Genomic DNA, 27,868 nt, shown 5'->3' with positions numbered 1-27,868 from the left:
TATAATTTATAGATTAGGACCTGGAACAAACTAAGTGATCCCTTCATTGTTGGAGTGGACTGAGTCAGAGTGGTAAGGCTTTGACGCAACAGGCTTTGGTGAGAACAGGTAAGAGCCAAGGGATAATAGGAGTTAAAGTGAGAAAAGGCCACCCTATTCAAGGAACAAAAAGGTTTCAGCTGGTAGGCATGGGTAAGGGCAGGTTTTAGATATCACATTTTTTCTCCACTAGTCATAAATAGTGGAAATGGCAGCCAGGGCAGTGGAATCTCCTCTTGCAGAATTTGGGTCATCAGGGAACCCAGACAGGAGTTACAGGGATACTTTGGAGACAGGAGAAGGGTGGATGGGTGACAGTTAGGAGAAGGAAAGGGAACCTGCAGGCAGTAATGAGCATCCCTGTGGCCACACCCCTCAATAACAAGCATAACATTTTGGATACTGTTGCATGGGTGGTGGTGGCGGTTGGATTGGGGATCTATCAGGGACAAGCCATGGTGATCAGGTCTCTGTCAGGGAGTCTGGTCCTGTGGCAAAGAAGGGAAGGGAGGAGAAGAGGGGAGCTGTAGTGATAGGGGATTTCATAGTTAGGGGGACAGATAAGAGGTTCTGTGGAAGAAATCCAGTATCCCTGCCTCCCTAGTGATAGGGTCCAAGGTATCTCAGATGAAGTTCATGGCATTCTCATGATGGATTGTGAGCAGCCAGATATTGTGATCTATGTAGGGACAAATGTCAAGGGTAGGAAGGGTGGGGAGGTCCTTCAAGGAGAGTTCAGGGAGTTAGGCATTATGTTGAAAGATAGGACTTCCATGGTTGTGATCTCAGGATCACTACTTGTGCCACATACTAATGCTAAAAAAAAGGAGGATAATGCAGCTTAATGGATGGCAAAATACATAGTGCAGGTGGGATGGATTCAAGTTTCTAGATCATTGAGCTTTCTTCCAGGGAAGGCGGGACACGTTCCGACAGGACAGGCTACATCTGAACTGGAGGTGGACTAATATAACTGTCGGAAGGTTTGCAAGTGCTGCTCCGGTAGGTTTAAGCTAGATTTGCAGGAGCATGGGAACCAGAGTATCAGAGCAGATAGAGGAGTGGAGGAAGGATAAGATGACATAAAAATTGCATGCACTGATAGAAATCTATTGGTTGTACATGTTCTCAGGTGGAAATGTTCTTAGGTGCATCTATTTCATTGCAAAGAGTATTGTAGGAAAGGCAGACAAGCTTAGAGCATGGATTGGCATGTGGAATTATAACATTGTCAGCATTAGTGAAACATGGTTACAGAAGGGGCAGGACTGGCAGCTCAATGTTGCGGGATTCTGGTGCTTCAGACATGATAGAAAAAGGGTGTGCCGGGAGGGAAATGAAAGGGAGCGGAGTGACATTACTCATCAAGGAAAATATCACAGCTGTAATCAGGCAGGCAGACCAGAGGGTTCATCTACTGAGGCTATAAGGGTGGAGCTAAGGAACGGAAAAGGTATGACCACACTCATTGGGTTGTATTATAGACCGCCCAATAGTCAATGAGAAATGGAGGAGCAAATCTATAGAGAGATAGAAGACAGCTGCAGGAAACATAAGGTTGTTGTGATAGTAGGAGATTTTAATTTTCCACATATGGATTTGGACTCCCATACTGTAAAAGGGCTGGATGGCTTAGAGTTTGTCAAGAGTGTTCAGGAAAGTTTTCTCAATCAAGACATATAGGTACCAACTAGAAAGAATGCAGTACTGTTTCTCCTAATAGGGAATGGGACAGGACAGGAGACAGAAATATGTGTAGGGGAACATTTTGGGGCCTGTCATCATAATGCCATTAGTTTCAGGTTAATTATGGAGAAGGATAAGTTTGGGCCTTGGGTTGAGATTCTAAATTAGAGAGAGGTCAATTTTGAGAAAATTAGAAAGGATCTAGAATGTGTGGATTGGGATAAGTTGTTTCCGGGCAAGGATGTGTGAGGTAAGTGGAAAACTTTCAAAGGTGAAATTTTGAGAGTACAGTTTGTATGCTCCTGTCAAGATTAAAGGCAAGGTTAGCAGGCATAGCAAACCTTGGTTTTCCCAGGATATTGGGGATCTAGTTTGGAAGAAGAGAGAGGTGTGTAGCATGTATATGCAACATGGAGCAAATTAGGTACTTGAAGAGTATAAAAATGTAAGAAAAACCTCAAAAAGAAATCAGAAAGTTTAAAAGAGGACATGAGGTTGTTTTGGCAGACAATGTGAAGAAAAATTCTAAGGGTTTCTAGTATTCACTCAGAAACAGGCACAGAGTCGTGAGAAGTAAGGAAAACAAATAGTGAGGTCATAGAACCTATACAGATTAAAGAGCAGGAAGTCTTTGCTATCTTAAAGCAAATAAAAGTGGATAAATCCCCAGGGCTTGACAAGATATTCCCTCAGACATTGAGGGAGATAGAGTAGAAATTGAAGTGACTGGCAGAAATATTTAAAATGTCCTTAGCCATGGGTGTGGTGCTGGAGAATTGGAGGATAGCTCATGTTGTTCAGATGCTAGGTATTCATGGTGAAGGAGTGAACTGGATTTGACAATGGCTAGATGGGAGAAGCCAGAGAGAAGTGGTGGATAATTGCTTCTTAGACTGGAGGACTGTGACTAGTGGTGTGCCTCAGGGATCAGTGCTGGAACCACTGTTGTTTGTCAGCTATATCTTTTCTTTCTTTTTACATTTTTTATTGATTTTTATAAGAAATACAATACAATGAAGAAAAGGGAATAAAACTGAAAATACAATATCACATATATTAAGATAAAACTTCAAACAGTCAGCTATATCATTTATCTGGATGATAATATGGTAAAATGGATCAGCAAGTTTGCAGATGGCACTAAGATTGGAGGTGTTGTGGGCAGTAAAGGTTTTCAAAGCTTACAGAGGGATCTGGACCAGCTAGAAAAATGTGCTGAAAATTGTCAGATGGAATTTAATGAAAACAAGTGTGAGGTGTTGCATTGTGGAATGACAAACAAAAATAGCAGATACATGGTAAATAGTAGGGCACTGAGGAGTGTGGTAGAATAGAGGGATCGGGGAATATTTCCCTGAAAGTGGCATCATAGGTGGATAAGGTTGTAAAGAGATCTTTTGGCAAATTGGCATTCATAAATCAAAATATTGAGTATAGGAGTTGGAATGTTATGGTAAAGTTGTATAAGACATTGATGAGGCCAAATTTGGAGTATTGCATGTAGGTTTGGTCACCCAACTACAGGAAAGATATCAGTAAAAGAGTGCAGGGAAGATTTACTAGGATGTTGCCTGGACTTCAGGAAATGAGTTACAGGAAAAGGTTAAAAAGGTTAGGAATTTATTCCCTGGAGCATAGAAGAATGAGGGTAAATTTGATAGAAGTTTTTCTTTAAATGAGGGGGAAAGACAGAGTAAATACAGGTAGGCTTTTTTTCCACTGAAGGTGGGTGAGGTACAAACCAGAGTACATGGGTTAAGAATGAAAGGGGAAAACGTTAAGGGAAACATGAGGGTAACTTCTTCACATAGAGACTAGTGGGAGTGTGGAATGAGGTCTCAGCTGAAGTGGTGAATGCAGGCTTAATTTTAACATTTAAGAAGAATTTGAACAAGTACATGGTTGAGACTGGGTGCATGTCAATAGGACTAGGTAAAAAAAAAGGTTCAGGACAGACTAGAAGGGCCAAAGGGGCCTGTCTCTGTGTTGTAATGTTTTATGGTTCTATGGTTCTATCCGCTGATGGTTCATCTTCTGCCTTGTCCATTTTGCCTCCCATCCAAAGATCTCTTATTTCTCTCAGCCATCAAACACAATCTCACCTTAAAATTGATTGCCTATCTCAATCTGAATGATGTGTTTGTAGTATTGTGGGCCTTGCAGACACATGGGATAACACAAGTACTTAAATATCTGTTACATCACATCAGAACCTAGAGAACTGATATGATTATGTGTGAAGAAATATTGCCCAGCATTTCCTATGACAAGTTAAAACAATGAGGAACTTTGTAAACCATCTACAAAAATTAAATGTTAAAACCAGTGAGGCATCATGGTAAGTGGCAAATGTTTTAAATAGATATGTTATGTAAAGGGTTACATGAATGGGTGTATAATCCAAGAAAAATTTTAACAGATGTTTGGCTCACTTAGTGGCACTGCAGTCTGGTCCAAGACACTGAGAATTTAGGCCTAACTAACACTGATAGGCGGCTGCAGGGTTGGGAGATGCTCACTAATGAAGGTTAGTTCTTTCCTGAGATATTAAATTGAGAACTTGGTGGAGAGAAATAAATGAATCTGGAGTATCAAACCACCACTGCCTCAGTGCAGAACACACATCCCCCATGGGATTCAAAGTAGTGGATCAGAGGACAGTTGGTCAAGAGCTCATCAAGCTTAGCCACTGTCTAATGTGTCTCCAAGCAACATTGGTAAAGATTAAGGAAGATGTTGCCACACTGCTCTTTGGGCTGAATAATAGTTTATATCACAGGGGTAGAAAAAGAACCTTAAATATTTAGACAAAATTGACAGTTTCTAATAAGTCAGTCACCTTGCTTTGTTTGGATATGTTCAGTAAGATTTCTTCATGTCAGGTGTTGTTCTTTCCAGTCACGGTGTAAATAAAGTGGGGCATCACCACTTCAGCAACATTTTTTTCCTTAAGAAAATTATATCAATTTCTGATCTCATTAAACATTCACTCAATGTGTCTTAGTTTTCTGAATAAATGCTGCAAAATGGTAACTATTCACTGATTGATGATGGCAATGATTTTAATACTACATTTCGCATCACTTTCAGGAAATACAACTTCCTTCTCCATTACACATGAGCAAACCAAATGAATTTCTGGTCTCTTCAATTTCTCTTACACAAAATATTCCAAAAACTGGAGAAATGTGTTTTGTTATCCCACCCCTGACCAATCCCATTTGGTGATGTAATTCTAATGGGAAAATTAAGCCTTCATGACAAATCAGGCTATGTTTCCTCAACTTGGCCCTCAGCTTTGCCAAATATCGTATTTTATTTCGTCAGTCACAACTCCTGAGGATTATTCATAAACTGAGCAACAAAATGTCAGGAAAAGGTAAAAAAAAATTATAAAAGTAACTGCCCTTCTGCTTCGTCAACATGAGAAACATGAAATCAGTTTTGGTTTGGCTTCACAGCTGTAAAAATTCTGCGTCCAAAGCTTATGACAGAGAAAGAATGCAGAACTCTGTTCTTAATTATTTGCTTTTAGAAAGAAAATATATTTGCAGATTTTTTTAAATGTAACCACAGAATTTAATGGAACAATTTCTTGCAGATATTCTATTCATTTACTTTTTGTTTACTTTGGAACATTTCAAATGATTTTACAACATATGGGAGTTCAGGAGTGAGAAAATTATATCAAATGCTAATATTCCAATTATTCTCCCCTCTGAACACTACCCCCACCCCAGCTCTTCCACTCCCCCCTCCCAAAAATACAATTTTGTAACTTGAGTCTAGTTTCATTTTCAATTGCTTAATGGAGAGAAAACAATCAATGATTTTGAGTGAGACAAGAACGGGCTCCAAAAATGTCAGATTAATAAAACAAATAGGGTTCTGGCATTTTGTTTGAGAACAAAGTAATGTTGTGACTTTATGTCACCATAACATGAGCTATTTCTTTTTTTAAATATGCAATATGGAAGAAGGTTTTTCCAGCCCGTGAAAGCAGGGCACCCCAATTACACTCAATTAACCTATCAACCCTGTACATTTTGGAAGGTTAGAGGAAAGTGGAGCACCTTGAGAAAACCCATGTGAGTCTTGATGAGAACATACAAACTCCTTACAGTGTCAGATTTGAATCTAGCGCTGTAATAATGCTGTATTAACTGCTACACAAACCGAGCCACTTATGCTTGTAAGCCCATTAAGTCTTTGTAGATTTCTTGAAGATCCATTGCAGACCTTTCCTGAATAGGTAGATTGTTCATAGTTAAGTTGCCACTTCTACTTTTCCAATAACTTTTGGTTTGAAGCTTATGCCAAATCCTGAAACCAACTTCTTCAACTCCCACTCTTTCCACTTTTTCACTACTGACTGTAGGTGTGAGATCTCACAAAATTCATCATCTCAAAGACTCCGTCCTTTCCCTGATCCTTTCTCTTGATTAATTCATATGCGACCAATACTTTCCAGCATCATCCCTTTTTCTCTCATAAACCCTTATCTGATTCATTTCCTTTTTGCCTTCCAGCAGGTTTACTCATCTACTCCAAAATAACTCTTTAAATTAGCTCTGTTTACTGAGCCTCTCATTCTATTAGTCTCCATACTCCTTACCATAATTTTTACCTCTCTTAAATACTTCATTTTAATCTATCTCTGGGAATTTCTAGAACTTTATGTCTTTGTACATGCAATTAATGAGTTCCTTTAAATGTGCTGGTCCTGGATTAATACTCATACTTTTTAAGACTATTTATCCAACCTCTTCTGATTGCTAAATCTCACAACTTTCAAAATGATCTCCAAAACATTATAACATTAATGTCTCTAAATGATCATGTCTTTTTAAGTTCTGCACATATTTTGATCTTCATTCTCCCAAGCCATCATGCCAGTCACAGGTCTTTCATCAGAAACCCTATTCTGCATTTACTCAGGAAAGATCAGTTGTGGAGATTCATGAAATCTCAATGTACCTAATGGCCTTACAAACTTAACAAAGATTTTGATGAAAGATCTTTGATTAGAAACGTTAATCTGTTTCCCTTTGTACAGGTGCTGTCTGTTCATCTGAGTATTTTCAATTTCTATATTTATTTCAGATTTTAGCACCTGCTGCATTTTTTAGCACATCTGCACGATTTTGATATGGAGCTCTACTCAATCTTTGGGTTATCCTTTCATTTTGGGTACTTTTAATACAAAAAGTGTGAGCCAGTTAAACTGGGTAAAAATATTTTCTCATAAAATAAAAACTGTTCTTGTAAAACTTAGACATTCATCAGGTTCAGTTAGAATTAATCTAGTAATGTTTCCCAAACTTTTACACAAGAGCATTTTCAGAGAAAATTTAACGTTTAATAACACAGGAGATTTGAAGAAATGGCCAAAAATTTGGTTAGCAATCCCTTTTAAGAAAAATCCAAGGAGATAGGTTGCGAGGATGGGGGTACTCCATTAAGAATGATGGAGAATAAAACTAGGTGAACAAAGATATGCTCAGGACTAACCGTTGACAAACAACAGGTTCAGAAATGGAGCAATGCATGTCTGGATCAGAGAAGGAATTAAATTGAAACACTGATTGAGTCGGAGACTACGATGGTCAGCAAGAATGGCATTTGAGACAAATTAATATATGGACAGCAAGGAGGTTGATGTGCTGAGGTTAAGAAAAAAAAGAACATGGGAAACTGATTATGAAAGCACAGGAAGTTGAAAGGAAATGATGAATGCATGTACAGTATAAGGGTGTCGACAGCAGGGATGCAACTGTATGTGACATTGACAGCTGTTTCCACAGTAAATTCAGTTATCTATACAATCAAAGGTGACTGAAGGTGTGCTTTACAATAATGCTACGCAATAAAATTAGAGAAAAAAGATGAAATACTCAACATTAAAATGGGTGCAGTTGCACAGTCTTTGAACGCCTTCTGCTGTCTCTTCAAATTCTGTTTCTACTACTATATTTAAACTGTTACACTGATGCTTCAAGAAGCAGTCCCCTAGGCTGTGATGTCAACAGAAGCTGCCTGGTTTCTATTCTGCAGCACTGATATGACAGAGATTTTCAGCCTCTTTTCACACTCAACACCACTTCCCAAATGGTGGAGAAGATCCTCATGGGTCAGTAAAGAGATCCCTAGTCATAAATGAAGAGGCTAAGTACTCAGTTCCCAGCCTTTGCACAGCAGGGAAAATTGGCATTTGGGGTGGCTCTTATTTTAACTGCAGCTATGGGACTGCTTTGGGATACTGCCTCATTAGCTTTACAATGCTGCGACAGAGGCCAGGGATCTTGATAAAGTGGAAGAAGTGGGAAAATCCCACCATAGTTCTGAATTCCTATTTCTGTTAAAAAAAATTATGTCTATTAAAAAATGTCATGTAAATGTTATCAAAATTCTGTTAAGGAAGATAGGTACATAAATAAATTTGAATATATTATTAAATGTATCAACAGATCTTAAAAAGAAACATTTTTTTTTAATTTTAACTTTTGCAGATTGTTTGGTCTTTGAAGTTTTGCACGAGAATAGAGCATTGTTTCAATAAAATTCTGCCTTCAGTGAGTCTAAATTATGATGAAATGCACCATATCTCTAGTTCTGTTGATTCTCATTTCCAATCAGCAGACGAACTTGAAGTGTATAATTTTTGCAGATGCTCTGTGACAAAATTTATATCACATGCTTGCAAAAGGAAATGTGGTACTCGGAGGATTAACATTTCTAAAATGTTGATTTAAAGCACAAATGCAAAAAAGGTTAAAGCTGATGACAAGCCTGAGGTATGTTCAAGGAAATGTGAAAGCGCTTCTTAGTTAATAATGGCAAACTGCTGATGTGGGGACGATGAAATAAGAGAATGCAATTTTAAAAGGAGGAGGAGGAGGTTTGTTGTGTGCCCATGGTGAGGGCTGACCTCAACTCATTGCTATGACCAGCTGTTGGGAAGTATATGGGTGTAGTCCTGGGTTCCAACACAACCGAGTCATTCAGGACCCACATGAGTGTCATTAATCCAAGTGGAAGTTGTGGTTTGGAACTGAATGCCTGCTTTTTTTTTTAATCTCTCTCTCTCCCTTTCTGTGTGTGAGAGCTTTCCCCCCCACATATTTTGGATTTGGAAAAATTAAAAAAAAATAATTTTGGGTTTTATTTTTGTCTTATCCAATTAACACCCCTATGCCAGCACACTTAAGTTTGGTTATTTTTGGAGCTGGATACTTTCTTCTGCCACATTGTGAACAGCTAACTTACAAACCTAGCACAATCTGCAGCAAGATGGTGCTGGTCCACTGGTCTGGTTCATGTGGTCATCAATGTCTCCAGAGAAATGACATGCAAGGGAGAGACATAGCTTTCAACCTTAGTCAGCCCCCTTGCATGTTACACTCTGGGTGTTTTTAACTTTAAAGTGTGGATATTTGGAAACACCTTGAAGTCAGTCATGTTCTTTTCTAATGTTGGAATAAAAGTGTTCTGAGCAATAATCTACTACATTATCATATTTCTTGAGAGCATGTTGCTTCTTGGAACACTTTTTAAAAAATGCAATCACATATTTCTTTTTCTGATGGGTAGGGAATAAGAAATGAAAAAATGCCAGTTGTTGTTTGCTAATGAGATTCCTTCCACCTTCTTAACCTCTGCTACCAGAGGTGTTGCCTCTCTGGATAAATGGTCCTGGTTATAAGCCACAGGGATCTCACTGAAACCTGACTATTATTTATGAGCAAATCAGTTCACAGAAGAGACATTGTTCTGGGTTAAGTCCAAAAATGAAATGGATTCTAAAGTTTCCAATGGAAACCTTAGCGAATCGGCTATCTACTGTAAATGTGATACAGTGCATTCTCTGAGGAGTCTTGGGTTTATGACTAGTTTTAAACTGGAGTGAAGATAGTGTTAAACAAAGCTTTCCAGTATTTCCCAGCTGCTATGCTATTTTCACGCAAAGCAAATGCCAACTCAGTCACATCTGTATCTGCTGATGTTGCCCCTATGGCGTATGTTCTACATTTGGCCTTGTGTGTATCTTTGGCTGTGATTTTTCCATTTCTAATTTTGATTTGAGCTGCCCTGCTGTGAAATTGGTGTAAAAAGCAACTCAACTCATTCTCGTGGCAGAGCACATCTGTTCACTTAAAGCAGACTGATCTTGTTTGAGCTTAGAGTTGGTGAAATTCTTTCTGACCATGAATTTCAAGAAGTGATTAGCTGCATTGGGAATGATAGTGCTTTACATTGGACTCAACTTAATATGTAATGGAGGAGGGTGAGCAGCTATTACTGATGGTGCTGTCGTGAAAATAAACAGATCTGAAAGATTAACATGAAAATAGCAACTTTAAGGATAGCATACTTTTGAAATTTTGCTATTATAATTTGGGAAATTTTGCAGCCAATTTGCACATAGAATAGCTCATATTATTTCTACTATGAGGCTCTTTTAAAGACAATTATAAGTTGAATAAATATGAACAATGGACCAGTTTCATTTTTTTCATGCAAAACTTGGACATAGAGCACAAATTTCAAAAGCTCTGATGGTGAGCTGATTAATTAATGTAAGATATCTTTTCAAATTCCAAAAAACCTGAAAGCATTTATCAATTTTATTTGTTTAAAAGGTTATCATGGTTTTCCTCAGTGGTTTGCCCACACTGCAAAGTTTATCGGCAAAGAGAACAACACGGCTGACATAGGCTGCAAAATAGTTATCAGTGACATTTTGATTGAAACAGGAGAGTCCACTGATTATGTCAGTTATCAAATATTCAGTTATAGGTACTTTTCATTTTTAATATTGTTTTCACTTATTTTTTTTAAGTCACCTTTCTTCGTTTAGCTTTAGCTGTTTTTAAGTTTAGATGCTTAAATATTTTTAATAATTTGAGAATTTTCTGACTGTTTTGAAATAACAGAAAACCCTAAACTTTCTTTGGGTTTTGATAACTTTGACAGCCAGCTAAATAAAGGTGTGGCTTATCTGGTTCTCAACTTCTTGTTCAAAATTGCTGGTGGGTGTGGGGGGAAAGTTTGCTTGCCCCTAGTTCCTGTGTCTTCCCACTGCTCCAGGCAAGTCTAGAACCTTAAGCAGATCACACAGACTTCACGGAAATCCATCCTGAACAGCCAATCATGGATGTTTGCAGATTATTTAGTTGATAAAAAGATAATCTGACCATATAATAATATGGTTTGATTTAAAAAAAAACATGAATTGAGTGTATTTCCTGTTTCTCAGTGTTGGTTTGAACAGAACCTGTGTATAGAAGATCATCACTAATCAATCAAATGGAGAAACTAAAACAAATATTTATATTCGGAATGGTTAAAAAGCAAAACACAACCCATCAAACATTAATTGAGATAAATTGGATTGAAGTGTTCAGGAGAAGTAGGGAATTTATGAAAAGAAGAAAAGAGTATGTTGATGCATCAGAAGAGAGAACGATAGAAGCAGATTCATGTGGTCCATAGACATTGATTGAAACCATTGAGTTGAATCGGTATCTGTATTGTAAACATTTTGTAATGTTATTTCAGATAGGAGACTTCTCCAACTACCCCTTCAATTACTTTCCTTCTTATACTCAAATGCTGTTCAAACCCATGCACTAAAGGAGTGCAGATAGTGGTAGTTTATTTGTTTAATTTTAAATCAATACAGTATAAGAGAAGCAATGCTTGTTTTGTTTTGAGGAAGAGATACAAATGGAAGGACACAAATATATTCTTCAGTAATATATTTCTGTTATTTTAGAATTTGGCTGCATGTATTGCAAATAGTATTGAGTAATTCTCTACTGCTGTAAGTGACCAGGTTGAACTTACATGTAATTATCCTCCACTCTATTCCATTCATCCATGCCCCCAAAAAAATGCTGCCTTGGTATGTAGAAGTTACTGTAGTCTTTTCATAATTACAACATCACCTGCTCTTTTTGGTGTAAATTTTTATTATCAATTACTTACCATGGCAAAAGTAAGTCCTGTAGGGGATTAATTAATTGGTTAAGGCAGATTTGTCAAAAAGATTGTCTTAAAATGAATATGTAAAGGAAGAAGTGCAACTTCTAAAATAGTGGAGGGCTAAAACGAATGTGAATGCATTATTAATAGATGTATGATAGCTTCCAATTGCTACCTTTGGAGCTACATTTCCAATGGACAAATATTACACATTTTTCTCATTAACTCTCATTATTCAGTTCTCTTTTCACTTTATCAGAATGCTCACACATAAAAAATATTGTTTTCATCAGTACTCATGTGATGATGACAACTTTTTTTTGAAGTGAATACACAATATATTTGGGATAAGTTCCTATGTTGAAATTGTTATATGAAAGCATATACAGTATAGTTTAGAATTGTATTGGGTGAGCATTCTTTTAAAGTGTTATTGTATGGGGCATCAAAGACAAAGGCAAACAAAGAAATTCTTCCTCTATTTGTAGGGGAAATATTATGAGGGGAAATATTCAAAGTAAGGCAAGACAATGGCAAATTGATTATCACAGGACCTTGAACCAACTGTATAGTAAATCTTCCATATATTTGAAAAGTGAAGCTGTAAGAAATTGATGGGAAACACTTGTATTAGAACAGAGACAAGCAGTTTTACTCAAGATATCTGTCAAAAGGTAATCATTTGTTCTGACTGAAAGTACATCATTCATAATTGGCATCCATTCAGAATTTTCTTTAATTTATTTTAACTTTCATCCCGTTAGTTAGGGACGTAAGTGAAAGTGGATGATTTAAATCCTTCTGAAAACCCTGTAAATTGTTGGTCTCCAAAGAAATCACTTTCAATTTGGGTCAGGATGCCCTGAACAGAATGGAATTCCCCAGGGTATGTGCTGAGAGCTGCTCTTGAGTGAAGTGAGACATCACAGAAGTATTAGCTTGTCTGCACAAAACATAAGGAGAGATTCAAAGTTCGACAAAAATCAACAGAAGTTTTACATCAGTCATTTTGCACTAGCCAGATCTGAAACTCTTCATTTCAAACTCTAGGTCTATCAAAAATCAAAGAGTGGCGTTCAGACCACCTATTTACCAGAAAAGTCTTGTTTATGTGCAATGATACCATACTGGTAAATTTGGCGTGATTTTATTCCAAATTCAGTGCCAATCGAAGCACAGTGTGCACAACAGTTTCAATGGCATAGGAACAGAAATAGACTATTCAGTCCATCATGTCTTCCCCATCATTTAATCATGAGCTGATCCATATTCCCAATTAGACCCACTGCCCAGCTTTTACCCCATAACCTTTGATGCTCAAGACTTATCAATCACTGTCTTAAATACTCCCACTGACTTGGCTTCCACAACGACAATTGGAAACAAATTCCATAAATTTCCAAGCCTCTGGCTAAAGAAATTCCTCCGCATTTCTGTTCTAAGTGGATGCCCTTCAAACCTGCAGTTGTGCCCTCTTGTCCCGGAATTTCCCACCATGGGAAACAATCTGTCTATGTCTACTCTGTCCATTCCGTTCAACATTCAAAATGTTTCAATGGGATCCTCCCTTATTCTCCTAAATTCCAATGAGTAAAGGCCAAGAACTATCAAATGCACTTGACACTAAAACAGGAAAGTGTGATTGTAGTGCTACAAACAAGAGTGCTGGAGAAATTTAGTGGGTCAAAAGTTCAGATTTATTGTCAGAGTACATACATGACATCACATGCAACTCTGAGATTCTTTTATCCTTGGGCCAGGCACATTTTCTACTTATTGGTAGAAAATTGTGTAATTGGATCCATGATTTCCTCACCTTCAGACAAGGATGACCTGGTTGACGTAGTGGATAGCGCAATACTGTCACAGCGCCAGTGATCGGGACTGGGGTTTGAATCCTGTGCTGTCTGGAACGAGTTTGTATGTTTTATCTGTGTCTGCATGGGTTTTCCCTGGATGCTCCGGTTTCCTCCAACTCTTTTAAACCTACCAGGGTTGAAGGTTAATTGGGTGTAATTAGTCAGCACAGACGTGTGAGCTGAAATGGCCTGTTACTGTGTTGTATGTCTGAAATTTAAAATTTTAAAATTTACACCACAATAAGTGAAGATTGTTTATAACATCTCCACAATCTCCATTAATACTGGAAAGAAGCAGGGCAGCTGTATAAAAAAGAGAGAAATATTAACAAAGAAATAAATGTAAACAAACTAATTGTACAAATCAGAAAATAAATATTCAATGATAAATAATGTGCAAAGCAAGAGTCCTTAAATGAATTTCTGATTAATTTTGTCATTTAGGAGTCTGATATAGCAACTCTTTCTGAACCTGGTGGTATGAATCTTATAGCACCAAAATCTTTCCTGATGGCAGCAGTGAGAAGAGAACATGTCCTGGGTGGTGCAAATACTTGATGATTGCTGCTGCTCTCTGACGGAAGAATCCCATGCAGATTTTCCTGATGGTGGGGTGAGTTTTGCCTATAATGTACTGGGCTATGCCCATTACTTTTTGCAGGGCTTTCCACTCAGAGGTATTGGCTCCCATATACCAGAGAGTATTGCAGCCAGTCAGCACATTTTCCACTCAACATCTGTAGATATTTGCCAAGGTTTTTGATGTCGTGCCAAACCTCCGCAAACTCTTGAGCAAGTAGATGCACTGACGTGCTTTCTTCACAATGACATTCATGTGTTATGTCCAGAAAATTCTTCTGGGATGGTGACTCTCAGGAATTTAAATTTACTCACCTTCTCCACCTCCGATCCCCCAATGATCATGAGATCATACACCTCTGCTTTTTCCTTCCGAATGTCCACAATCAACTCCTTGATTTTGATGACATTGAGTGTGAGGTTATTGTTAGCACACTATTCAGCCAGCTTTGCAATCTCCCTCTAGTTTGCAGACTCATTTCCCATTTTTGATAACCCACTGTATAGTCATTACTGTTGTACTGAACCAGATAGTCATGGGTGTAAAGCTAGGAGAACATGAGGCTAATAGCTCAGCCCTGCTTCTTTCCAGTATTGATGGAGATTGTGGAGATGTTATAAACAATCTTCACTTATTGTGGTGTAAATTTTAAAATTTTAAATTTCAGACATACAACACAGTAACAGGCCATTTCAGCTCACACGTTTGTGCTGACTAATTACACCCAATTAACCTTCAACCCTGGTAGGTTTAAAAGAGTTGGAGGAAACCGGAGCATCCAGGGAAAACCCATGCAGACACAGATAAAACATACAAACTCGTTCCAGACAGCACAGGATTCAAACCCCAGTCCCGATCACTGGCGCTGTGACAGTATTGCGCTATCCACTACGTCAACTAGGTCATCCTTGTCTGAAGGTGAGGAAATCATGGATCCAATTACACAATATGGTATTGATGCCCAGGTCTTGGAGTTTGCTGATCAGTTCTGAGGTGTTAAAGGTGTTAAATGCCAGACTATAGTCGATAAAGAGAATCCTGATGTATGCATCTTTGCTCTCCAAATATTTCAGGGCTTTGCATAGAGCCGGTGAGATGGCATCTGCCATGACCTGCCGCTCAGTTAGGCAATTTGGAATGGATCAATGTCGCTGCTTAGACAGGAGGTGATGTGCTTCAACATCAGCCCCTCAAAACATTTCATCACTGTGGATGTGAGTGCCACTGGTCACACACTTTCTCAGAGGATCTTTCCTGGACCCAACACACTAATGACATCATGAAGAAGGCATGTTGCACCTTTACTTCCTTAAGAGTTTGTGCAGGTTTGGTATGATATTAGAATTCCTGGCAAATTTCTAGAGATGTGTGGTGGAAAGAGTGCTGACCGGCTGCATCATGGTCTGGTATGGAGACACCAATACCCCTGAGCATAAAGCCCTGCAAGTGGTAGTGGACACTGCCCGGGACATCACAGGTTAAACCTTCCCCACCATTCAGTGCATCTACAGGGAACGCCGCCATCAATGATCCGCAGCAACCATCAAGGATCCAGACCACACAGCACATTCTCTGTCACCATCAGGAAAGAGGTAGAGGTGCCACAAGACCAACATCACCAGCAGCTTCAGGAATATCTGCTGCCCCTCCACCATCAGATTCCTCAACAACAAACTCAATCAGGGACTTATTTCAGGACTCTTGACTTTTTCCACTTTATTGAATTATTTTCCCTCTTTGTATTGCACAGTCAGTTTGCTTACATTTCTTTATTTGTTGACATGGGTACATTGAGTAGAATTTTTTTTTGGCATTGCCAATAAGTGGTAATTCTGCCTTATCTATCAATAAAAAAAGCCTTAGCATTGTATGTGATGTCATGTATGTACTCTGACAATAAATCTCAACTCTGATCTGAGTATATATAGGAAACAAAGGGATATCACCAACATTTCAGGCATCAGCCTGAATTGGCATTACTATTGTAGAATGGGCTGGGTGAATTTAGCATCCACACTTTCAAAACGTCACCTGGTGACAGCTGCTAACCATTTTCCATGAGAAGGCACTTTATTTTACTTCACGAAAGAACCATTTTACATAGGTTTCATTATGCCTCACAAAGACCAGAAACAGCCCATGTTAAATTTTAAGCCCAAAGTTGAGGAAAGGGACAGTGCGGCAGCAAGGAAGAAATAAACAGAACGGTAGTGAAACCATGTTATATTTAGTTCAACAGCTTACTCAATCCACACCAGTGCTCTGCAATCTTTCCCAGAACAAAACCTCCAGAAGATTGTAACTGTGGCCAATCTCGGAACATGGTTACCAAAGGCAAGTTTCATAAGTTAAACACAGCCTTCATTATAACTGTCAATTAAGATGCAGGCATGATGACAAAAATACAATTCAAACTTTGTTAGGTTTTAAATCGGACTGAACCCCTTAGGTCTGCTTACATAGTTAAAATTGTCTCATATGTGGCTCAGGTATCTCTCAATGCATGGGTTCAAATGCCAATGAGATGTCTCAAGTTTCAATGATCATCTCAAATAAGATTGCATCATGGTATTTCAAGTGCAAGTATGCAATGAACTTTTCTGAGGATGCGTGGGTTTTCATGCTGGTGGGAGGAAAAATTGAATTGATTACACTGTGCGGACTTGTGCCCCTTAGAAGTTAATTATACAAAATCATTGCTAAAATTGCTAGACAGGTTTGATCAAGCTTTCCATCCCCTTTTGAAAGATGATGTGCTTTTTATTGAGAGCAATGTAAGAGCTGAACAAATTGGTTAGGTGTACATTAAGCAGGGAAAAAATTGAATGAGGAATTCAGCAGGTCAGATAGCATCCATGAGTAGAATTGGTCAGTTAACATTTTGATTTGAAATGGTTTATTGAGATTAAGGTAACCTCCACTCATATCTGATTCCACTGTTTCCTTCTTTACGTCCTCCAATACTCATTTTTTTTTAAACTCTCCAACTATTCTGTCCTGTCCCCTTCTTGATATTTTCTTCCTCTGTCTGTCTCTTCACCTTTCAGTTTTCTTGTCTTGTCATCTCTAGGCCACTCCCCCAGCTTCTTTCATCTCATATGTATTTTTTTTTCCTTTTTATCTAAGTCTTGTCTTGATAATTTGCAGGAACTTGGTAAAAATTAGATGTTGCACAGTAACAATCAAACAAAACAATTGTATCTTGCATAGTAATATATCCATAATATATTTATACTGCATGTTGCAGTATGACTGTATTGCTGCAGTCTATCATTATTTGTATTTACAAAGGTAATGTCCAATTAAATGACATGATAATACAGATTATAGTGTACATTTCATTATTACATTTGGTAAAAACATAAGAAAATAAAGCAGAAGTAGAACATTTGCCCTTCAAACCTGCGCAGCCGCAGTTCTCTTCTAAGCTAGTTCCCAGTAGACCTCAAAATTCTGGTCCCATGACTCAAGATTCTCTCACTAGTGAAAACAACTTGATACCTAATCTGTCATACCTCTAAGGAAATAAAAAACCCATTCTGCTGAACTCCAAAGAATATAGAGCATAGAACATTTTAGCACAGTACAGACTCTTTAACCAATGATGTTGTAAACCTGTTCCACAACAATCTAATCCTTTGCTACCTCACACCATTTATCCTCTATTTTTCTGACATCCATGAGGCCATTAAATTTAGACATTACAGGACCATAACAGGACATTTCAGTCCATAAGTCCATGCCACTGAATTATCCTATACCTTGGTATATAATGAATGGTGGGATGAAACCAGAGCCCCCAGGGTAAACCCACACAGACACAGGGAGAATGTACAGACAGCATGGGGTTCAAAACCTGGTCCTGATTCCTGGTGCTGTAAAGGCATTGCGCTAACCACTACACCAACCATGCTGCCTCATCTAATTGTTTTTTTTAATCTCCCAATTGTACCAGCCATCAACATCCCCTCCCCCTCTATCCAAAGCCCTGAAATACATGGAGAGCAAAGATGCATACATCAGGATTCTCTTTATCGACTATAGTCTGGCATTTAACACCATTAACACCTCAGAACTGATCAGCAAACTCCAAGACCTGGGCATCAATACCAGTTGTACACCTATGGAAATAAAATCACATATAATACAAAGAACAAATATGATGTATTTATAAAAATACGATAAACATATTTGGACTATATAGGGGCTTATACCCAACTGTACAGATTTATACTGTGAAGGGGTTGAGGGAGGGGTTATTGTGTTTTGTTTTGTTATTATATATATTGAAAATGGAAAATTTTGATATTTTGGGGAAAAAAACAAAACTAAAATATTCAAAAATTATATGTATCAGAAAGTCAAGTGGCATGGAACCTTGGCTGCTTGGGTTCAGTATTAGCTTGACTCCAGAAAGCAAAGAGTAGTAGACTATGGAACATATTCTGCCTGGAGATCAATGTCTAGTGGTATTCTGCATCGATTTGTTCTAGGACTGCTGCTCTTTGTGATTTTTATAAATTGGTTGAAGAAATGGAGGGATGGGTCAATAGGTTTGCAGATGACACAAAGGATGGATGTGGATAATGCTCAAGGTTATCATAGGATAACAGGATATAGACAGGATTCAGAATGGGTGAAAAAGTAACAAATGGAGTTCAATCTGGTAAATGTGGTGATGCATCTTGAAAGTTCAAACTTGAAGACAGAATATATAGTTAATGGCAGGATTCTTAACAGTGTGGAAGAACAGGGAGATCTTAGAATCCATGTCCTTAGAACCTTCAAGGTTGTTGTGCAAGTTGATGGGGTGGTTAAAAAGTATTTGGTGTTCTGTCTTTCATTCATCAGGGGATTGGGTTCAAGAGTCATGAGGTAATGTTGCGGCTCAATAAAATTCTGGTCAGACCACATTTGAAACATTGCCTTCACTTTTTGTTGCCTCATTACAGGAAGGATGTAAATGCCTTGGAAAGAGTGCAGAGATGAATTATCACGATATTGCCTGAGATTGAGAACATTCTTATGACACAGGTTGACAGAGCTTGAGTTTTTCTCTTTGGAGTCAGGAAGGAAGAGAGATGACAATAGAGGTAAATAATAGATAGGGTGATGAGCCAGCACCTTTTACATGGGGCAACACTAGCAAAAACCAGAGGACACCTATAACCATATAACCATATAACCACTTACAGCACAGAACAGGCCAGTTCGGCCCTACTAGTCCATGCCGTAGCAAATCCCCATCCTCCTAGTCCCACTGACCAGCACCCGGTCCATACCCCTCTAGTCCCCTCCTATCCATATAACGATCCAGTCTTTCCTTAAATGTAACCAATGATCCCGCCTCGACCACGTCTGCCGGAAGCTCATTCCACATCCCCACCACCCTCTGCATAAAGAAATTTCCCCTCATGTTCCCCTTATAATTTTCCCCCTTCAATCTTAAACCATGTCCTCTAGTTTGAATCTCCCCCTTTCTTAATTGAAAAAGCCTATCCACATTTACTCTGTCTGTCCCTTTTAAAATCTTAAACACCTCTATCAAGTCCCCTCTCAATCTTCTATGCTCCAGAGAAAAAAGCCCCAGTCTGCACAACCTTTCCCTGTAACTCAGACCCTGAAATCCTGTCAACGTTCTCGTGAACCTTCTCTGCACTCTCTCTATTTTGTTTATATCTTTCCTATAATTTGGTGACCAAAACTGTACACAGTACTCCAAATTTGGCCTCACCAATGCCTTGTACAATTTCATCATAACCTCCCTACTCTTGAATTCAATACTCCGATATATGAAGGCCAACATTCCAAATGCCTTCTTCACCACACCATCTGCCTGAGTATCAGCCTTGAGGGTACTATTTACCATAACTCCTAAATCCCTTTGTTGCTCTGCACTCCTCGATTGTCTACCATTCAATGTATATGACCTATTTAAATTTGCCTTTCCAAAATGTAGCACCTCACATTTATCTGTATTAAATTCCATCAGCCATTTCTCAGCCCACACTTCCAGCCTTCCTAAATCACCTTTTAATCTACGGTAATCTACTTCACTGTCCACAACACCACCAATCTTTGTGTCATCCGCAAACTTGCTTATCCAATTCTCCACCACTACATCCAGATCGTTAATATATATAACAAATAATAGTGGACCCAGGACCGAACCCTGAGGAACTCCACTAGTCACCGGCCTCCACTTGGACAAACAATTATCTACTACTACTCTCTGACACCTCCCATCCAACCACTGCTGAATCCATTTCACTACCTCTTTATTTATACCTAATGCCTCCACCTTATTTCCTAACCTCCTGTGGGGAACTTTGTCAAAAGCTTTACTAAAGTCCAAATAGACAACATCCACAGCTTTTCCTTCATCAACCTTTTTTGTAACCCCCTCGAAGAACTCAATCAGGTTTGTCAAGCATGATCTACCCCTGACAAAACCATGCTGATTACTCCCTATCAATCCCTCTACCTCCAAAAATTTGTAAATAGCATCCCTCAGAACACTTTCCATCAACTTGCCCACCACAGACGTCAGACTTATAGGCCTATAATTCCCAGGTTTGCATTTGGACCCTTTCTTAAACAGAGGAACCACATGCGCCACCCTCCAATCCTTTGGCACCACCCCCGTGGCCAGTGACATCCTAAATATCTCTGTTAATGGACCCACTAACTGTCCACTAACCTCCCTGAGTGTCCTAGGGAATATTTTGTCCGGTCCGGGAGATTTATCCACCTTTTTCTTTTTTAACACAGCCATCACTACCTCCTCGGTTATCCTTATATGCTTCATGACCTCCCCACTATTTTTCTTTACTTCAACTGGTTCAACATTTTTTTCCCTAGTGAATACCGAGGCAAAGAAATCATTCAAAATTTCCCCCATTTCCTCAGACTTCTCACTCAGCCTACCCTCGCTATCTACAAGGGGTCCAATTTTATCTCTCACTAATCTTTTACTTTTAATGTACTTACAGAAACCCTTTGGATTTATTTTTACTCTGTCAGCCAAAGCCTCTTCATGCCTTTTTTTGGCCTTTCTAATTTCTTTCTTAAGATTCCTTCTACACTCCTTGTAGTCCTCCTTCAACTTCTCAGCTCGCTGCTCTTTATACCTGTCTAAGGTGAGTAGAGGAAAGTTTTTGGGAGAAGTCAGACTTATTTCTTAATTATTCAAAAGACCTAAGAGATCCTTCCAAATGACAATCATCAACATAATTTGTTTGTTTATCATACCATGAATTCAATATATTTTTTTTAACCAAGATTCATAGGCAATAGTATATTTTTACGTAATAGTATCCTCAGTGATATACCTGCCTTTTTCCCTGATACATTAATTTATTTCTTGCCATATTTTAATTATGTATTAATATAAGATTATCCATTATTTTGTTATTGACTTAACATTCTACTAATAAATAAAGTCCCAAATTTTCTCCTCTTTTATTGAATTCAGTCCCAATCAAATCCCTGATAGGGCATAATTTTCTTCAAAGAAAGATGGTAGAAATCTTACTTGTGCTGATAGATTCTCATTAAAATCCGGAAATCTAAGTCCTCCCAATTTATAGCTCCATGTTAATTTTTCCAGTGCAATTCTTTGTACTTTGTTATTCCACAGGATTTGTCTTATACAATTATGTAATAATTAAAATAAATGTTTAGTTAGTACAATAGGTAATAATTGAAAAAGTTACTGTAGTATTGGCAATACCTTCATTTTTATACAATTTAACCTTACTACTATGTAATTGGCAGATCTTTCCATTTCTGTCAATCTTTTTATATTATTTCTAGTAGAGGGTATAATTAAGCTTGTATAAATTCTGTAAATTATTATCTGTCATTATTTTAAATATTTAATTCTTTCCTTCTTCCGTTTAAATCTATTAGCTTTTCAGTAACTTTCATAATCAAAGTTCTGCAATGGCATCATCTCACTTTTGTCCATATTTATTTTATAACCTGATTTTCTAATATTGTTTATAACCTTATCAGTGATTCAGCCGGGTCAGGCAGATATAATAATAGCACATCATCAGCAAATAAACTACTTTTATGTTCTTCTTGTCCAAATTTGATGCCCTCAATATCTGGATCTCTTCTTAAAATCTCTGCCAAAGTTTCAGTAGTTAGCATGCTGGTGATAGGGGGACACCCCTAACTGCTAGATCTACTCAAGGGAAAAAATATATGACATTTGGCTATTGGCTGTAATTTTAGCTTATGGTTTATGCTAGAGTTTTTATCCAATTTATAAATTTTCTACCTACACCAAATTTTTCCAACATTTTAAATAAGGAAGATCATTGTAATTGATCAAATGCCCTTTCTGCATCCAAATAAATAGTTATGTTTGAATTCAAATGTGATTTTTCCACATGTATTAGATGGAATAAGAGAAGAGGCACAAGGACTGCCTAAAGAAATCTCTTGGTGCCTGCCACATTGACCACCGCCAGTGGGCTGATATCGCCTCAAACCATACATCTTGGCGCCTCACAGTTCGGCGGGCAGCAACCTCCTTTGAAGAAGACCGCAGAGCCCACCTCACTGACAAAAGACAAAGGAGGAAAAACCCAACACCCAACCCCAACCAACAAATTTTCCCCTGCAACCGCTGCAACCGTGTCTGCCTGTCCCGCATCGGACTTGTCAGGTACAAACGAGCCTGCAGCTGACGTGGACATTTACCCCCTCCATAAATCTTCGTCCGCGAAGCCAAGCCAAAGAAGAAGAAGATGGAATAATCTATCTAGACTATTTGAAGAATATATTCCTTGAACAAATCCCACCTGATCTGGATGCATTAATTTTGGTAAATACTCACCCAGTCTGTTGCCAGGCCTTTGCTAGAATTTTATAGTTTGCATTCAGAAGTGATATTGGTCTGTATGATAAGGTTTTTAATGGATCTCTACCTTTCTTCGGTAACATTGCAATTATAGCAGTTAAAAAAGTTTTTGAAAGGTTTGGGTTTTCATTTCCCGGTCTAACACATCCATCAACAAATATTTAAATGGTCTATAGAACTCAGGAGGGAACACAACCTCCCCTGGGGACTTATTAGCTTGCAAAATACCCAGAGATTTCTCTATTTCTTCCCTTGTAAAAGGAGCATCTAAATTAGTGGTTTCCAAACTTATTTGGGAAGTTTCCCCCTTGGTTCCCAGGCCACATCCCTGATGTCCCCCTCCCTCCACATACACATACAATGAACACACACCTCATTATTGATATTAGGCCTACTGCAAATTTAAAACAACAACCGATCTAACACTATAAACAAGCATATGTATTTCACAAATAAAATTTATAGTAAACCAATTTAGCAATATGAAAGGGTAAATTTATATTTCACCTGTAACTACATTGTCTTAACAGTTTTCACACTCTATTGCCTACAGTCACTGTCCTGGATCAGTAACCATGCCTGGCCATCACTGTCCCACCCCCTCATCCCCACCCCCTCCTCACCTGATGGATAGTGCACAATGAGCATTGCACACTGAGTTTGATGGAAATCTTCAAACCAGCCCCTTTTTCCTCTTCCCCCCAGACCGCCTCCTTTTTTCATCTTCCCCCCCAGATCACCCCCTTTTCCCTCACCCTCTTGGATCTTTCCACCAGCCCCAGAACTGCAGCATCATCCACTTTGGGAATGACTGATAGAAATCATCGTTTTCTTTCTCTTCTAGGTTAGAAAGTTCAACATTTGTTAAAAATTCTTCCATCCCGTTTTAATTTCCTAGAATTTTTGATTTATATAGTTTAATATAGAATTGTCTGCATCCATTGTATTATTAATTTCTTTTTGATTATATGTTATAGCATCAGATTCTGCTTCTATTGCATTTAATTTCTGGATGACTCCTGTGCTTTAACCTGCCAAGATAACACTTTATGTGCCCATTCTCCGAGTTTATATTTTTGTTTAGTTTTTAATATCACTTTTTCCAACCATATGTTTGCAGTGTATTATATTATAACTTTTGGTTCTCTAATATTCTATATTTTTGTCTTACTGATATTTGATTTTTTTCCCCAATTTTATTATGTCCCTCTCTAGACCTTCCACGTCTCTTGCTTATTCTCTCTTTAGATTTTTAGTGTAAGAAATAATCTTTAAATGTATCCCATATTAAAAAAAAAACTGTTATCAGTGGAAGAAAAATCATTTTCACTAAATATTTCTATAGGTCTCTTAATAAATTCACAAAAATCCTTCTTTTTTAATAACCTTATTAGACAAATTCATTAAGACACCATCTGTATATTTCCATTAACGTGATAGTTAATGTTAATGGTGAGTGGTCTGATAAAAGTCTTGCCAAACATTCCATTTTTACCACTCTACTTTGTAACTGGCAGGCATTCAAAATAAGTCAGTCCTTTGTGAATATGAATCATGTACTCTTGAGTAGAATGAATAGTCTATTTCTAAGGGATTGAGCTGCCTGCCTCCATTTATCAATTAGATTTAAATCCTTCATAAATGATAGGGTCTTTTTTGTTTGCAGATTTCATTCTTGTTACTGTTCTCTCTGATTTGTTCAATATTGGATTAAACAAAAATTGAAATCTCCTCCAATCATTATATTTTGCCTTCCCCACTGCAGTTTTAAACAAGATATCCTTGTAGTGGCTACTAAGGTAGAGCTACTAAAGAAATACAAGCACACATCAGAGTAGTCAACTCAAGACTGAATATTTCCTGGTTTACAGGCTTCTTTTGTATACTGTGTGTCTCGGGCTCCATGGGACAAGGTGGGACGTCACTATGAGATTGCTGCTGATGCATGGGACCAGCAGGTTTAAATTTAGCCTTATAAATGTCCCACGCCTTCCGCCAGGAGACTCAACAGCTCAAATTGCCGTTCCTCAGCATTCAGTATCTCTCGGTATCACTCGGTATCCATTAGGTGAGTTGGCAGACGTCCACATTATGGTTCAGCACACCCACAGAACCATGCCACTACATCATATGCAGTGTCCATATTATGGTTCTGCATGCCAGCAGAACCGCTCTGGTGACAGTTTGCATTGCCACGCTGTGCGCCCACTTGCCCATTACATGGCCGCTACATTCTTCAGAAAGATTTCATCATCATAATTTGGGGCTTAAATATTCATAAATGTCCATGATTCTTCATAAACTTTACAGTGTGCCATTACAAATCTTTCATTAATCTTGATCGGTTAATGTCTCTTCTATTATTATTGGTATATTTTTATTAATTAAAATCAGTACACCTCTTGCTTTTGATCCAAATGAAGATAATATTACTTGCCGCACACAATCTCTTTTTAATTTTACATGTTCCAATTTAGTAAGAGGCGTTTTTTGCAAAAAGATTATATTTGTCTTTAATTTTTTTTGGTATGTCAAGATCTGTTTTCTCTTCACCAGCCTGTTAATTCCATTAACAGTAAAACTAATAAATTTTACTGTTCTACCCACATTCATTTTAAAAATATTTTTTAACAGTATGATCTCTTTGACTCTTTAAATAAAAAAAACACACAGCATTCTTGTCCTGACAGTAATATAGAGCCCCAAATGCTCTCAAAAGAAGCCCGTGGAATCTCTTGATGAAGAGGAGTCTCCATCCTGCTACCACTTTTCCCAGATTTTTGGTTTCATTATTGAGTTCTCCATGAACATTTCAATGCATTTTACTTTAAAAAAATACAAGAGTGTCTAACAAAATTTTTAAAAATACAACTTTTACTTAGTTCCATTATGAATATTTTCACAATATTCTCCCTTAATGGCCTTATTTTTGTTTTACAGACTTCGCAGAAAATCTTCCATCTCGTTCTTGGTCTTGAAAAATTGCTGGTTCCTTCTCCTACTTTGACCCTCAATATATCATTGAATATTTCAAGTTTTTAGCACGTTGTCTTTTCACTTCAAATTCTTTTCTATGTGTAATCAAGGTCAGGCTAAAGTCTTGAAAAAGTAGTACTTTTTCATAATCATCCTCGGGCCATGATTCTGCATAGAGTAATCATATGCTGCTCCCAGAATTATTTTCCATTCTCAGAAATTGAAAAGTCTCACCAGAACAGGTCTTGGTTTCTGATCGCCAGCTCTTCTGGGTCCAAGTGATCGATGAGCTCTCCAAATTCGTCTTATCCCAACAATTGAGGGATCCATTTTTGAAAAAAAGTTCAATGGGTCTCTTCCCTTGATTCCTTCCTTCAGTCCAATGATTTGGATATTATTCCATTGACTAAAGTTCTCCATGGAGTCTATTTTGTCCAGCAGTCCTTGTTTATCTGACTTCCATTCTTTAGCTTTCTTTTTCCAGGGTCTCAAGTTTTTCATGCTTTTTCATCAGTCCAATCTCTGCTTGGCCCATTCTCTCTATCAGGTCTTCAACAATTTATTTTATTTTGGTAATTTTCACCTTCATATCTCTCATCACCATCTCAATATTTATTAATCGATTATTCAAATTCACAATTTTTTCCAGAATGATGCCCGACTCCCCAGTTTTACCTGCTTCTGCCAGTCCCATCACCATTTTTGCACCGGTTCCTTTTATAATTTCACCCAATGTTCCCGGTGAATAGAAACTTCTTCAATCTTTGTTCTCAGTTGCCTTGGCTTCTTCGTGCTAGTTTTATCCATTTTTGTTGAAGAAAATTTTGATTTTCAAGTTTTGACTGTCTATTTTGTACTCTTCACAGAGAGCTCAACCAAAACACATCTAAGTCCTTCACATGGCCACACGCCTAATCTCTGATATATATTTTTGAATATAGATCAATTATCTTTATTTGCTTATGAAAGGGCTACTCTCTCATTCCTGGAGTTAACAGAATCAAATTCTTTGGCATTGCCTTTAATGCCTGCATTTGATTTGTTAAATAAAGGGAGAAAAACCATGTGCAGTACTCAGTGCAATCTCACCAAGTCTGTGCAAATGTAACTACAATTTCTGAATTCCAACACTTTTTTTCATTAAGAAACAGAGAGTACCTTGCTAATCTTTATGTTTAATTATAGGTTAGCAATTACTGTATTTATATTTCAGAATTATTTGTAAATTTTATCATTTATTGTTTTCTGTGGAAATTCTTCCAATAATTGGCTGCTTATTCAGTTTGAAGACATCATGGATGCTGGGTACCAGATATCCTTTTGTACTGATGGCTGACAGCAACTGACGTTGAAAAGGTAAATCCACATCCTAGATATTGCAAGACCATTAAGAGTAGTTTTCATCAGAATCAGTGATGAGCACCATTGCTTTGCCTCTGGTGACAAGGCTAGGCTAAGGTTTGTGCAGTGGCTCTAAACTCAATGATGTAATTACTTGAAAAAAAAAACAGCTTTGTGTGGATGGGTATTGTTTTGAAGGTCACTAGGTTGAAAATGTAGGAAAGGGAATTGTACAGACATTCATCCCTGATTGGTTCTGTATACTATCTTCAATATGTCAATGGAATTAATTCAGGAGATTGCATATAAATGCAATGTCACTACAACATAACATGATTAGCACTGTTTACTGGGGCTAAAATTCAAAGTAAATATTTTTGGATTTTACTACTACCGTCACTTTAAAAGCTGGAAGCATACACCTTTCTTCCCCTCCCATATCACATCACATGCTAGTGAACTTCAATGAACTGTGAAGGATACTCCATATAATCATTTCTCCGCATAGCAATTATACACAGCATATATTCA

At 37.9% G+C, this 27,868-nt stretch overlaps 2 long non-coding RNA genes across 3 annotated transcripts in view; one reads left to right on the top strand and one right to left on the bottom strand.

Moving 5' to 3' along the window:
- Nucleotides 1–7,739, bottom strand: part of LOC138760132 (uncharacterized) — a 37,940-nt gene extending 30,201 nt beyond the window's left edge. The window contains exons 1-2 of the long non-coding RNA XR_011355451.1: nt 7,625–7,739; nt 4,565–4,672 (exon numbers count right to left, since the gene is read on the bottom strand). This is a non-coding gene — a long non-coding RNA (uncharacterized lncRNA). The remainder of the gene's footprint in view (nt 1–4,564; nt 4,673–7,624) is intronic.
- On the top strand, nt 58–27,103 carry LOC138760131 (uncharacterized). 2 transcript variants are annotated; one of them, XR_011355450.1, is made up of 4 exons: nt 58–108; nt 19,101–19,241; nt 22,557–22,984; nt 25,961–27,103. It is a non-coding gene; the product is annotated as an uncharacterized lncRNA (long non-coding RNA). The 2 variants fall into 2 exon arrangements; XR_011355449.1 differs by lacking the exon at nt 25,961–27,103 and having other exon boundaries at nt 22,557–24,206.
- The last annotated feature ends 765 nt before the right edge of the window (nt 27,104–27,868 follow it).

The sequence above is a fragment of the Narcine bancroftii genome, chromosome 4, assembly GCF_036971445.1.
Source record: "Narcine bancroftii isolate sNarBan1 chromosome 4, sNarBan1.hap1, whole genome shotgun sequence".
Taxonomy (NCBI): domain Eukaryota; kingdom Metazoa; phylum Chordata; class Chondrichthyes; order Torpediniformes; family Narcinidae; genus Narcine; species Narcine bancroftii.
This window is presented reverse-complemented; position numbering and strand designations above follow the sequence as displayed.